The 15,262-nt window shown below is 39.2% G+C and overlaps 1 protein-coding gene across 1 annotated transcript in view; it reads left to right on the top strand.

Moving 5' to 3' along the window:
* LOC102822436 (bis(5'-adenosyl)-triphosphatase-like) overlaps positions 1-15,262 on the top strand; it is a 1,401,568-nt gene that overhangs the window by 1,215,741 nt on the left and 170,565 nt on the right. The gene's annotated exons all lie outside the window — the stretch shown is intronic.

The following is a 15,262-nucleotide window of genomic DNA, read 5'->3' as shown; positions in this document are numbered from 1 at the left end:
TTTTTTGTGGTGTTGCTGCTTCTTTGTTCTGTGCGTCTTCCTTTGTTGAGTAAATGATTTTTGTGTTCTTTCTTGTGAGTTTCCTCATAGTTTTAATGTTTCCATGTTCTTCTTGGATTTTCATTCTCTTGGTATGTTGTGATGTGTTAAGTTTCTTTGAGGTTGCCTTATAGTCCATTAACTTTTCTCTCCATTTACTGCAGTCTATTTTATCCTGTAATTGACCTGACCTTCTCACTATCCACCAGCTGCTTCTTGGAAACTCTATACAGGGTCACTATGGGTTGGAACCGACTCAACGGCACTTAACAAAAACAACAACAACATTCGACTTTCTCACTGTTTCCCATTTTCATTCCTCCTCCTTTCCCAATCCTTCTGAACTTTGATCTTGGGAAAATGCTATATTTTGATCTTAAATTGTTCACTATTCTAAGATTGTGTACCTCAATAGTATTATTGTTCCCTTAGCGTAGTGGTTACAAATCGGGCTGTGAACCTCAGGGTCAGCAGTTTGAAACTACCTGCTGTTCCACAGGAGAAAGATGAAGTGTTCTGCTCCTGTAAAGATTTTCATCCTTGGAAACCTTGTAAAGGGTCACTATGAGTTGGAACTGACTCCACGGCACATAACAACAACAACATAGACCTGTCTTTTGTTTGATTGACAGTTGATCCCTTGGAGTGAGTTTATTTCCAAACCTGGGTGACATAGTTTTGGGAGTTCCACCATTCTTATCTGGGCAGAAAGCCTGATCATAAGGGTTTATGTGCTTAGGAAAAACTTCAATATCTTAGGAAAAGAAATGACCCATGGGCTTATCTAAATATAAAAGGCAGCTTTCCATAATAGACTACTTCCAAAACTGGTCCCCATGTGTGCCTAAACCACTGCGTAGGCCACTGATCATTTGAAGTGAATCCATTCATAATTCTTGAGAAAACAGATTTGGTTTTGAAGAAAGGTAAATTGTCCTCCACTGAAAATTGAGAACAAGCAAAATCATTTAGATGTTCCTAATATCACAGAAATATAGTTATTGTAAAGGTTTTCCCTTCATTGCACAGGAGGGATCACAGATCACAGGGCATTTTCCGTATTCCCTGAACAAAGATAATAGACCCAGAAAAGCCAGAATATCAGACAAGTGTCTTGATGGCTCCAGTGAGAATGCCTTGGCCCACACTTCCTGTCGCCTTCCTAAATCATGATGAAAAGGTAAGCGGGAGCAAATGTCTTCCCTGGGAGAGATAGAAACTCTTAAAAAGTAAACAGTGAGGGATAGTTAAGGGGAAAGAGCTGATAGCCCTGGCAGCTGCCTCAGAGGTCAACATGAATGTAGATAGCTTTCCATCAGGTCCTGGTGACAGTGACATAAAAAAAGAAATGTGCTAAATTGTGGTCTGAATTGTTGCTCCCTGGAAACAAGTTTCAGGCACCTTCAGGCGTGGTTATCAATATTGGAATAATACATGCTTCTTTTCAGGGCTGGAGACAAATGATAAGAAACTAGCCTGATGAGTTTGCTGTGCTCCAGAGAGGACAGAGCAAAAGGGAATGGATCACGCTAATAAGGGTTTTTGATCCAAATGGCTTAAGTTACAGAAAACAGAAAGCACTTGCTAAATTAGGAAATGCTTCAACATTCTCTCTCTTTTTTTTTTTTTTTTAACTTTTCATTGTAAATTGAGTGAAGGTATACAGAGCACATCATCAGTTTTACATTAATCAAATCATATACTTCGTTTCACTACAATGATTACAATCCCTTCCACTTAACAACAGTTATCCCACGCCCTCCCTGAGGTTCTTATTTCCATTCCATCCTTTTTCCCAACCCTTCTCACTTTTGTCCTTAGCTAAATGTTGGCCTTTTGATCTTGAATGGTTGACCATTCCATTGCATACTCTTAATTTTCTGTTTAGTTCTGTTTGAAGGAGACATTGTGTGAATATTGTTGAATCACAGTACAGATTATCATCTCTTGCAAAGTCAGGTATTGGTTTGTATAGAAATAAGGATTCCAGTAGTAAACTGGATGGTAAAAATGATTATCATGCTCATTCAGCTTCCAATGGAAAGACTGTAGGTTCAAGTCCATCCAAAAGACTCTTTGAGGAAAGGTCTTGGATCTGTGTCTAAAATAACTCAGTTATTGAAAACTATTGAGCACAGTTCTCCCCTGATACACTTGGGGTGACTATGAGTCGGAGTTACCTTGATGGGAATTCCCCCCTCCAATATTGTAGAAGGGGCTTGAATGCCACCATGTGCTGTTCATATCCATTGATCACTGAAGTCACAGAAGACTAGTAAATAGAAGGGGGTTGTTTCCTGCTTTATCAAGTCCATAGTAAGTGATCAATAAATACATTGTCTTCTTGACTATCTATACATCTGTTCATTTAGCTAATATTAGATGAATATCCATCATGGGTCACACAAAGCAGTGAATGTTGAGTGTGTCAGCAAAGGATGGCTTGAAATGAGTAGTGACTGGAGATGAGGAAACAAGTGAAGGGTATTATAATCAGAAAAAAATGCAATGCGTGCGTGAGAAGAACAAGCCCAGAAATGGAAAGAAGGGAAGTGATTTTGCCAGAAATAGATGCTAAGTACTTGACACTTGACTTACCTCAGGATATAAAGGAGATTGGAATATCCAGGGCTACTTCTAGCTTTTGAATCTGGAGAACTAAGGGAGAGGCTAGTCATATCAGAACAAAATCTCCATTGGTGGGAAAATTCCTATGTTCAACATCAAACTGCTAGATTTGATTTGCGGGCTGCACAATTTGGATCCACTAAACAGGCATCCATAAATGAAGGGGTGGATCCTAAGAAGGACATACTAGCAGGAGACTCCTCCAGCATTCACGGATACATCTCAGCTAGGGCCACTTTGTTCCCCTGTTGTCACCGAGCAGCTATTGGATGCTGAGTCCAGAATCTATGGTCTTCTTGAGAGATGTATTGAGAAGCACCCTATATGTCTAGGCTACATAAATAGCAAGCGCTCTTGATTTATATAGCCTAGATATAGCTCTCACTGTGTGACCTGGAGAAAACTTTACATTCAGACCTGACATTCTTTGGTTAATAATAGACATTGTTTCTTTCAGAAAGGACTATACATCTGGAATTTCATAGACCTATTTGTATGGTGAATCTTCTCCACTGACATCTGCATTTTCTGCTCATTCTCAAATAAACATGGGTATGTGACATGTTAGCGTAGTGGTTATGAATCAGGCTGTGAACTGCAAAGTCAGCAGTTCGAAACTACCAGCTGTTCTGCAGGAGGAAGATGAGGCGTTCTACTCCCGTAAAGATTTCCAGACTCAGAAACCCTGTACAGGGTAGCTAGCTATGAGTCGGAACCGACTCCATAGCACACAACAACAACAACATGTGACATGTTAAAATATTGCCATCAAGAGGAAAAAGCCAGTGACCACATCTCCTCTTCATATAGAGTAATTTTTCTGAGCCTCGGTAGGCTGTTGATTTCTTCTTTAAGGGTCTTTCTTTCAAAGAGATTTACCTAAGGTCAAATCTCCTTTTATCTGCTAATTCTAAGGTCCTGTTTGAGTATTTGTTGCTAAGTACCATGGAGTCATTTTAGACTCGTAATGACCCTGTACAGGGCTTCCAAGGGGCGACTGGTGGGTTTGAGTCACCAGCCTTGTGGATAGGAGTTCAGTGCTTATCCTACAGTGCTACACCAGGACTCCTTTTACATTGTTGTTGTTGTTAAGTGCTACTGAGTCAGTTCCAACTCATAGCGACCTGTCTAGGATTTCTGAGGAGCAGCTGGTAGGTTTGTGTACTGGTGTGGTGGTGTTTGTGTGCTGTGGCATCAGCTGTGACTCATAGCGACCCTATACAGGGTTTCTGAGCCTGTAAATAAATCTTTACAGGGGCAGAACGCTTCATCTTTCTCCCGCGGAACAGCTGGTAGTCTCAAACTGCTGACCATGAGATTAGCAGCCTGATTGTAGTTGGAAAATAAAAATCCAACTACCTGGATTAGAATCAATTTAACAGTATCCATCTATCTAGTGATCCAGTAAATCTAGGTAGACCCTGACTGTAGCAGACATTGTTAATCTATCAGACACTTTTTACCACTGAGCCCATACATGTTCTGCTAGGATCATCCAGGCAGTCATTATCAATAATTCAGAGTTGACAAATAAGATGAAGCTTTGGTGCCATCCCTTATAGAATTTAAAACTTTTCATGTCATCTTGAACTTGTCAGCTAAACGCTCCCAGTTTCAGTTTCCTTATCTGTAAAATCCAAGATGGGGAAGAAAGATTATATTATTTCACAAATATGTAGCATGAGTACTTTAGCTAATATATATATATATAAACGCTTAGAAAATGATCATACTGTCCTGTAAATATTGCTTTTGCTGTTAGGTGCTGTCAAGTTGATTCTGACTCATAGCTATACCATGCACAACAGAATGAAACACTCCCTGATTCTGCACTATCTTCACAACAGTTACTGCTTGACTCCATTGTTGTTCCCATTGTGCCATTCATCTCAGTGGTCTCCCTCTTTTTCACTCACACTCCATTTTACCAGGCATGTTGTTTTTCTCCAAGGACTAGTTCCTCCTGATAACATGTCCAAAGTATGAGAGAGGAAGTCTCACCATCCTGGCTTCTAAGGAGCATTCTGGCTGTACTTTCTCCACCACAGATTTGTTTATTCTTCTGGCAGTCCGTGGTACTTTTAATATTCTTTACCAACACCATGATTCAAATGCATTGATTCTTTTATGGTCTTCCTCATTTATTATCCGTCTTTCACATTCATGTGAGGCTATTGAAAATATCACTGCTTGGGTCAGGCCCAGCTTCCTCCTCATGTTGATATCTTTGCTCTTTAACACTTTAAAAAGGTCTTTTGCAGCAAATTTGCCTAATGCAATATGTCATTTGTTTGCTTAACTTCTGCTTCCGTGAGGTGAGTGTTGATTGTGGATCTAAGCAAAATGAATTATTTGACAAAGTCAATCTGCTCACCATTTATCTTAATGTTATTTAGTGGTCTATTTGTGAGAATTTTTGTTTTCTTTCCACTGAGGAGCAATCCATACCGAAGAGGGGGTAGTCTTTGATCTTCATCAGTATGTATCTTAAGTCCTTAACATTTTCAGAAGGCAAGGTTGTATCATTTGCATATTTCAGGTTGTTAATGAGTCTCCCTCTAATCCTGATGTCCTGTTTGTATTGGTTGTTGTTAATACTACACACAGAAAATGCAGATCTCTCTCCATTGGATCGCAGAATACTCACAGTGGCTGCAGTGGTGGCTTCCTTAGCAGGGAGCACACATATAATTACAATGTTCATAGATTTGCCAACTTGGATCTGAAATTATGGAGCAGGGATACTCAACATGTCATTGGAGAACTAGTAGCTTATGGGTCGGAACCGACTCGACGGCACTTAACAACAACAACAACAATGGTGAGAAAGTTTATAGCAATTTGACATCCAAGAATGTGATTGTGGTTCTTTCATGCGGAGTCATATGGTGTGTGTGCTGTGTGCTAGTCATCCACAGTAAGGTAGACCATGAATAGACCATGTATCAGTAGACCATGAATAGAGGTTTTACACACACACTTGCACACACACACACTGGTTCTTTATTGCAGACAGTTTAAGAAGCACTGGTATAGAGAATCAGTGCATCCAGGATGTCTCTGTTTTAGAAAAGACAGGGAATATTTGTGATCCACCAAATAGTCCCCAGAACTTTGAAATCAGGAGTTTTCTCATCCTGAAGGCTGAGTCCCTCAGTTTGGTGTTTCAGCACATATTCATGGTACTTGCACAGGAAGGTAACCAGAAATTAATCATGTGCACCTTGTTTGTTCTTTCTGCTTTGTTAACATGGCTCTCTGCTTTCACAAATCATTTCTCTATTAAGAAATCTGCAAAGACAAAGCAGGCTCCTGAGGTTCGTGACTAAAATACCCACTGCCAGATGAAGTCAGCTTCAAGTGGAGGAGATAGGGTTTGTTGTTGTTGTTTGTTTTAATATCTATTTCATTGATATGAGATAACTTGTAGCCAGAGTAGTAATTAAGATTTGGGCTAAGGAAAACCAAACCAAACCAAAGAAGAATAAAGAGATTAAAAGGCAAACATAACCTATGCTTTCAAAGTAGTTGTTTGGTAACTGTTGTTATCATATCATTAAATGAATTCCAACTCATAGTGACCCTGTATAGGGTTTCTGAGGAGTGGGCTGAATTGCCAATCTTGTGATTAGCATTCCAGTGTTTATCCTACAGCACCACACCAGGACTCTATTAGGTAACTACACCTGCTTACCAATTTACTTGAGCTTCAATTTTCATATCTGTAAAATGGGACTAGGACTCTTATCTCCCAAGTGTAAAGTGAGAGTTAAATGAGGTAAGGTAAGTAGTGTTTATCACAGTTCCTGGAGAGCTGAAGCTTGCTATGTAGGAAGCAGGAGAGTGTTGGTGACTTGGAGGAGGGGTTTGATAGTGACATAGAGGTGGGTATGCGCAAGCAGTGCCCTTTCTCAGCTGTATGGCTTTGAGCTCATGTTTGAGCTTTGTAAACCTCAGGGGTCCCAACAGTGCACTGGAGGTGACCATATTTGCTGGTTTAAGCACTCATTGATAATACAGGTGAAACTATGTATAGTAAGCACTCAATAAATAGTTGCTAAATTTGGAAGCTATAATTTTGATTAATTTTCCTTCAAAGGAAGACTCCAAACTACTGAGATTTGGATGATTAAGAAGAAGGCAATAAAAATTCTCTAGAATTACAGCAGGCAGCTTTCATTTGGGTATTTCAATGAATGGGTCTTTAAGAAAGAATAGATCAGGCTTTTATGTAAAATGTAGCATCTAGTATCACACACGATTCAGTAAAAAGGTATTTTATCCTAAGTTGGGAACGTCTGCAACTGCTGACTTGGTTGTTGGTTGTAGTGGAATTTGAGTAGGATTAGAAAGGAACCTGAGAGATTTTTAGGGATTCTTTGTTCTTCTTGCCTCATCTTGTAGATAGAAGCAAATTAGTTGAGCTTGTTGGTTGGAGAACAATTTTTTACTTCTACTTTTGGAACCAAAGTCCATTAGAAAAGAGAACTCAGGCGTTCATTCCATGATAAATATATTAGAAATGGCAGTGAACACTTTTACACTTCATACTTTAGGGTGTCTGTCTCCCAGGCATAGCTTTCAGCTCTTCATGATAATAGCTGTTGTTAAGTGGTGTAGAGTTGGTTCTGATAATTGATCTCTGTTTTTCATGGGCAACTCTTTCTCCCATAGTTCACATGGCTTTGGATGGAAGTGGGGTTCTGATAGTGAAAAGAATACCCTTTCCTAAAGCAATAGGATGGTGATGTGGCTCAGCCTGTCTATTCACGGTATACCATACTGCAGCTACCATAATTGGTCTGTGGCATGAATGTGCTATTTAAATAGAACAAGCAGTAACCTTTCCTATAATTTCATATATCAGAGAAGAGAATTTTCTTCTTTTTCTTTCTCTTCTTCTCCCTACTCATCCTCCTTTTCTTCCTCTTCTTCCTCCAATCTGGACTCACTAAGGCAAGATAATTTATGCCTAAAAATAGCTAATACCACCTTCTTTGTCTCTTTGAGACTTCCCCATCCTAAGATGAATGGGGAATTAATCTAAAACCCATAGAAAAGCAAATTGAAGACATGAAGAGAGTCTAAGGAACATTATTTTGAATTACTGTTCTCCATTGAATTCAAGAGTAGAGTTGTATTGCATATTCTCATTGGAGGAAAATGTAATACTGTTTGGATTTCTGTGTTGCTGTCAGAAATACATAGTGACTCAGGTGATAAACAGAGTCATAAATTGACTTGTGGAAAAACAATACTGATAAAGATGGCAGGATTCAGAATTTGATGTTTGCTTTCGCTATCAAGGAATACTTTAATTTGTTCTTCATAATCCATTGGTAAGGACTAATAACTTGTATCACACATTACCCACTATCATGGTAATGGAAGAAAACAATTTGTGTATGTGGAAATGGCACAACACTATTCCTTAATAATGATTATATTCCTTAATAATGATTATAATGTGAATAGGAAATGGAGCAACAGTAATCTATAGAATCCCAACAACATGTTTGTAGAGAGGACCGGCTTTTGGTATACTGCAATGCAGAGAAGTCATTTTTTGATGAGCGTATTGCTTTTTCATTTGAGGAAAATCTTAATGTGTTGAAATTAGCTCTTTGGGTTGGCTCTTAATGGTGGTAACATAATGAAAAGTCATGTTAGGGTTTTGGGGTTTTCATTTTTGTTTGTTTGTTAGTTTTTGCTTAAAAATTTTTGTTTGTTTAATGATTCTACAGTAACTCATTCACTGAGCATAAGAATCCACTCATTAAGAATAAAACATGCAAGGCATTAGTTTCAAGACTGCCACCAAATTTTTGTGTATGACTTCAGTACTAAATTTTATTGGGAATTCAGGTTCTTCAAACTTTAACAAGAAATTACTGAGACTGAATGCACTTCAAATGGCTCCCCGCCACCTCCGGCATTCTGACCAGAAATAGGTATACTTTAAGATTTGGTATGTTGAGTACATACACTGGGGTATAGATAGGACCGAAAATTTATATTTTCTATAAATTTCAAGTGAAACTCTCAACACTTTAGGGAGTGCATATCATTTGATATTTAGACCTCACTTTGTACCTGTTGTGAATAACAGCAGTTTTCTTTGCTGAGACAAACCCCTAAAAAAGGTGAAACTGATAACTTCTCCTTGATTCTAGACAAAAAAGATTGAAGCCATCATGGTGGTGTGGGCAGGGGCGGAGGGTTGAGGATAATGGCTGAGGACAAATATAAATTGTCACAAAACAATCCACTTGAAAGCAAGTGAAGTTACCATTCACTGGTGGACTTCAGACCAAAATAAGAACTCTCTCTTCTTATTTCCATGCCTGTGTACTATTCTGTTGTTGGTGAGTATCATGAGTTGGGTCTATCTTATACTGACCCTGTATAGGATTTCTGAGGAGCAGCTGGACTATAAGAATGCTTAAAAGGAGGGGCTTTCTGTCTTGCATCATCTGTAATTCAATTATGTGTTCCATCGCAAATCCCTTTTGCTGTAATATTGAGAATGAATGGTTTTATTACTTACGTGTTGTCTTGCATTCATTCTTCATTAATTTCTTAGAAATCCCCCTTTTTAGTCTTTAATAGAAACTGTGTCCACATTTTAATATGGGAAGGGCAAACACCACAGCAAACAAAACTAAGGTGGTGGGTAATCTTAATAAACTGTCGTTGATGACTTCTTCTCTTATTAGGTTGAAAGTGGGTCTGCTGATTATTAAGATAATTAGAGCCATCAGATTTTTCCATATATTGCTCTGGTGGTATAATTTGGAGAGTGTTTTAATTAATTAGATGCTATTTATATGGGATGGCTGCAAATGGGGAAAAAAAAAAAAAAAGTAGACCCCACATTAATGAGGTTCACAAACCCCTTATTTGTCATATGAAGCAAAAATAAATAAAATAACATAGAGATTGCGCTTTTTGTGGACACTTTTATGGTAAGAAGGAGATTAAATTATCTAAACAGAAAAGGAAGCAAAGTGATACGAAACCTTCTGCTCAGAACTGGAAGCAAGAATACAATAGTTGAGGAGAGAAAACAACAACAACAACAACAAACAAACACTACACACATACACAGAAAAAAAACCACTTTCATTTCAGCGCAAAGATGTGTTGGCTCCTGGAAACATCAGTGACCTCAAAGCTATCTGTAGATGTGGTCGTCATTGTATTCCTTTTGTGCATTTCCTCCTCCACCCTGGACACACACAACATGCTTTATTTTCCCCTTCTCAAATTCTAAATACTAGTACTATCTGTTGCCATTGAGTTGATTTTGACTCAGAATGATCCATGTGCATGGAACTTTGTATCTGTGCTACAAGAAGTTTTCAATGGTTGATTTTTCAGAAGTAGATTCAGGTCTTTCTTCCAAAGCACTATCAACCTCCAGTCTTTTGGTTAGCAGGTGAGTTTGTTTGCCAACTGTTGGTGACACTGAGGGGCCAAATTTTGATCAGTGGATTCAAATCATCATCAAGTACTACCAGATTTACCTTTAAATTTATCATAATTCCAAACAATTTTCACCATTTTCAATGCTCCAGGCTCTCATTTGTTCTTCCCTGGAAAACTCTTATGTTTTCTTATTGATTCCCAGTCTTTTTTCTTGCCCCTGTCTATTCTCCATGTGGCAGAATTCCTTAAACATTGAATTTTTTCATGTCCCAGTTTTCAACCTTCCCTTGACTTCCAATTATCTCCTAGCAAAAATCTACAGTCCTTAGTTGAGTCTATAAGGCCCTGCACAATCTATCCCTTACCTTTTTCTCACCTGTCTTAATTCAGTAAACTATAGCCACATCCCTCTCTGTCTGTTGTAAAAGCTGAGTTCATTCCTGCCTTCAGGCTTGCTGTTTGCTCTGCCTGGGCTGTTTTTCCTCTCAATATCACATGCTTGGCTCTTTCTACTTCCTCATGGCTCCACTCAAGATGCCACCTCCTCAGATAGGCTTTCCTAAGAAGCAGGAAAGTGACCTTTGATCCTGATACTTTCTTTCCCATAACCATATATCCTTGTCTTTAAATAGAGCATCTATCACTATCTGAGATTCTTCTCATTTGTTTAGGGAGTTATTGTGTGTACTGAGTAAATATTTGGTGAATTAATGAATTCTTTTCTTTTTACAATGGGACCATACATCATGCACCATCTCACACAGATATCTGGCATATTAAGCAGATGTGAGAGAAGCTGTTTAGATATGAGTTCAATGAGAAGGGATTGAATCCACTTGGCCTTTCCCTCCTGACCCCAAGCCCAGACCCTGCTAAGCCTCAGGCTCCTGCTTCCCGCCTGGGTGGTGGACAACACTAGACTAGTAGTTACAGTGGTGAAGGAGTGACTTGGTACATTTTCACTATTGACCAGCCAAGTACAGAGCTTGACTGACAAATTTATCTATGAATTAAGTCTGTCTTGTTTTCTCTTCTTTGTTGATGGGTTCTACATAGATGGCAAAGGGTAAAATCCTTCTGCTAGTCAGTGAATGTGTCTTAACAAAAGATTTGGTTCCCCATTAAGTCCCACAGAGGCTGTAACCTCAAATCCCATTTGGCACCTTATTATAGCCCAGATTCAATTGCAAAAGAAAGGCATTATTTCAGCCTGTAATCCAACATAAAGGCTTCCCATTTTTCAGTTGCATAAAGTAATATAACACACATCTCAGCATCAGACATTAGGATTAACACTGACGAGGCTTACGTTATAATGCTTTACCTCTAAAGGGAAGAGAATAGCTAACGTCCCTGCACACTGATTCTTGCTTCATGGGGAGAAGGATTTATGCTTAAATAATATTAACTTTTTTTTTTTCTTTTCTGTGACATCCATGGTTTAAAAGAACTGTATTTAAATATAAGATTGAATGCATTTCTATAAGAAAGCTAATCCCATATTATTAAATTTTTATGCTTTTAACTTTGATAACCCAACTATTTAAGAGAATGTCATTTCTTCCTTGATTTAAGTTTTTTTTTTTTTTTTTTTTTTTTTTAACGAAATTGAAATTATGCTATTAAGATGAAGTGCAGTGCTTGGAAATGGGGAACTGTCTGATTTGACTTAGAGTGTAGGAGTCAGAAATGGGCTGTTGTTTTCAATTTGAGCTGAGGATCGCCCATTAATTAGCAGTGATAGTAGTAGTAGTAGAACTAATTCTGAGCCTGGAGCGCTGACCCCTACGGAGTGGGGGACCTTGATGGTACAGGAACTACTCTAAAGATTACAGGAGGAAGGAAGACTTTGGCCTCCCGTGTAAATGAACAGCATGCATAACATTCATTTTCTCCTTCACATAACTTCAGAAGGGCTACTGTGGGCAGTAGTGATTCAGCCTGACTACCCCCTTTGCTTTCTTTCCCATAAAGAGAAGCAGAACTTGTTAGAGGGTCCTGGCCTGTGCAGAGAGGAGAATGTGCACATGAGAATGTGGCAGACAATTTCTAAGTCCTATGAATCCATCCAAGGCCACTGTTTGCGCACTATATCAGGCAGGATGGGCTAGGTATGCCACTATAACAAGCAACCCCAATCTTAGTGTATTTCTCATTTTTGCTACAGATCCTTTGTGGTTCAACTGGGAGCTCTGCAATATGTCATCTGCACTTTAGGGTTATAGGCTGATCAGTGCTCTACCACCTGAGCTTTCGCTAGTCTCCATGGCAAAGGAAAAGGAATATGACAGATTGCACACCAACACTTAAAGGTTTCTATCTAGAAGTGCCTCATTCATTGATCACATCAAGACACTAACCACACCTAATTTCACAGGAGCAGAGAAGGGCAATCCTTTGATGTGATTGGAAGAAAGAAAGCAGAAATATCAGTGCCCAGCCCTGATGACTGCTGTAGACACTCTGCTGAAAGATGAGCAGGGGCTGAATTCCAACACCAGCATGCAGTTCTTCTGAGAAACAATGAGCCCTGGCTCGGGGATTTATTTGCTGGGCAAAAGGAATACCTTTCTCAAATTTACAGGAAGTTATTCAGTGATAAGATTCTCACCTTCCATGTGGGAGACTGAGTTTGATTCCCAGCCAATGTACCTCATGTGCAGACACAGCCTGTCTATCATTGCAGGCATTTGTACTCATCTGATACTGAACAGATTTCAGTGCAGCCTCTAGAATAAGAAGGATTAAGAAGAAAAACCTAACAATCTACTTCTGAGAACAAGCCGGTGAAAACACTATGGATCATAACAATCCAGTCCTCTGCTTACCATGGAGATGCTGTTTGACCTAATAGCATTTCATTCAGTTGTGAATGAGGTCATTCACAGTGAGTTGGGGACTGACTCGAGGGCAGTCACACAACCACAGTTTTCTGTGTTGTGATAATCCTGGCCTGCAGCTGTGAGGTTCATTGTGCCTGATGGATGATGAGGATAATATTCATTCATTCATTTATTCATGCACTCAAAAGTATTGATTGTGTCTCTTCTATATGCTACACACAGGGAAGAGAATTGTGAATAATCAAAATGGGGGAGGGAGGCTACAAAGTCATGAAGTGGCTAGTTTACAAGCCTTCATGGGCATGCTTAGTCATAGAATGAGAGGGGTAAAAAACAGACAGACAAACATAGAGAACAGAATGAATAAATTAATAAGAACCTTCAATATGCTGTCTGTAGGAGACTTATCAAAAAGATGGAGACAGCCTAAATGCCCATCAACAGAAGAATGGCTAAACAAACTGGTACATACACACAATGGAATATTATAAAATGTTGAATCTCTGAAATAACCTGACAAGACGGTTGAAATTGGAGGACATTAAGCTGAGTAAAGTCAGTCAGCCACAAAAGGACAAATACTGTATGATACCAATGTTGTAAAGGAGCTCTGGTAGCGTAGTGGTTACGAATCGGGCTGTGAACCTTAAGGTCAGCGGTTCGAAACTACCAGCCGCTCCGCGGGAGAAAGATGAGGCTTTCTACTCCCGTAAAGATTACACCCTCGGAAACCCTGTACAGGGTCGCTATGGGTCAGACCCGACTCGATGGCACTTAACAACAACAACAACCAATGTTGTAAAAAAAAGTAAATAAATCATTTTCTTGATAAAAGAACCCATCTGTGATGGTTACTGGGGGAGGGAAAATTATTCACAGGGACTAGAGGGTAGACACATAATAATACTGGTGACAGGGAAGACAATATACAAGAGGGAGGTTAGCAGAGGTAGCAGGAGGCACAGGGAGGAATGCAATAGATAAAATGAGTAGCAGTAAATACTGTTAGCTGTTGGTACACGGAGCTCTGGTAGTATAGTGGTTACGAATCGGGCTGCTAACCTCAAGGTCAGCAGTTTGAAACTACCAGTAGTTCTGTGGGAGAAAGATGAGGCTTTATGCTCCTGTAAAGATTTATAGCCTCGGAAACCCTATGCAGGGTCGCTATGAGTTGGAACCAACTCCACAGCACATTACAACCAACAACCAGTTTGTTGAATGTAAAACTGATAATCTGTTCTGTAAATAAATCTTCACTCAATTCACAATTAAAAGTTGAAGAAAAAAGTGAGTTTTATGCTATAATACTCTTAAACAAAAGAAGGGGGGGGTGACAAGTGACAGATACTTAGAGAAATGGCATGTGCGTGCTGCTGAATGTTCATGGTCTTAAGGTGGCTGATTGCTGTTATGACGATACTTAACAGTGCAGCTCTCTGTTAGCTCATGCAGATACAACATTCAGCTGCCAGGGTATATTTGAGCACCAATTCCAGCAACATTTTTCCCCATTGGCCTCCCTTGTAATAATTTGGCATTTTTGTGTTCCTATTCAGTATGGTCAGAACCTATTACATCACAGCATCCTTTGGATGAAAGCACTTTAAAATAAGGACCAGCACCTCAGAAAATCTATCTAGCTGTTTTGTTTTTGGCTTCTGTTCCACGTTCTCCCAGTTCATTATTCCTTCCCTAACTGCATTGTTTACTATTTGACTCTTTTGGCATAGAAATACATTGATTAGAGAAATAAATTAAGGTTCCATTTATGAAAATAGACTTCTTGTACTTCAAGGAAATTCGTGTGGTGTTATTTGGGAGAGGTGATGAATGTAGTTTTCAGAAGAATATCTGCATAAATTATGATTGATTTGCAATTCATCACCTTCTTTTTCTTGCTCCTCCTCAGTGAAGAGACCTCATTTGTACACTATCAAGGAGGGAATATTTTTAGGGATATGATTATTTGGCAGAAGTGCTAATACTGATGGGGGAAAGCTGAAAAAAAAAAAAAAAATCTACCCAAACTATGGAAGTTTCTGCAGTTTCAAATATAGCACCTTGAAAGTTTGCACTGAGCCCTTCTGTCTTCCAGGCATGGCTTTCCTTAAACGATGTCTGAAACAAATACGTCTCTGTAAGTTGGTGATTTATGGTTTGGGCCACAGGCTTCAGGACACTGCAGTATGATGCGAAGCATTGCCACCTTTGGGTGTTTTGCATCCTTCCATCGCCACCGCTTGTGGCTCCGTCTTCTTTGCCCGCATCATCTTTGTACACAGTTAGTTGTTGTTGTTAGGTGCTATTGAGTTGGTACCAACTCA

The sequence above is a fragment of the Chrysochloris asiatica genome, unplaced genomic scaffold, assembly GCF_000296735.1.
Source record: "Chrysochloris asiatica unplaced genomic scaffold, ChrAsi1.0 scaffold00046, whole genome shotgun sequence".
NCBI lineage: Eukaryota > Metazoa > Chordata > Mammalia > Afrosoricida > Chrysochloridae > Chrysochloris > Chrysochloris asiatica.
This window is presented reverse-complemented; position numbering and strand designations above follow the sequence as displayed.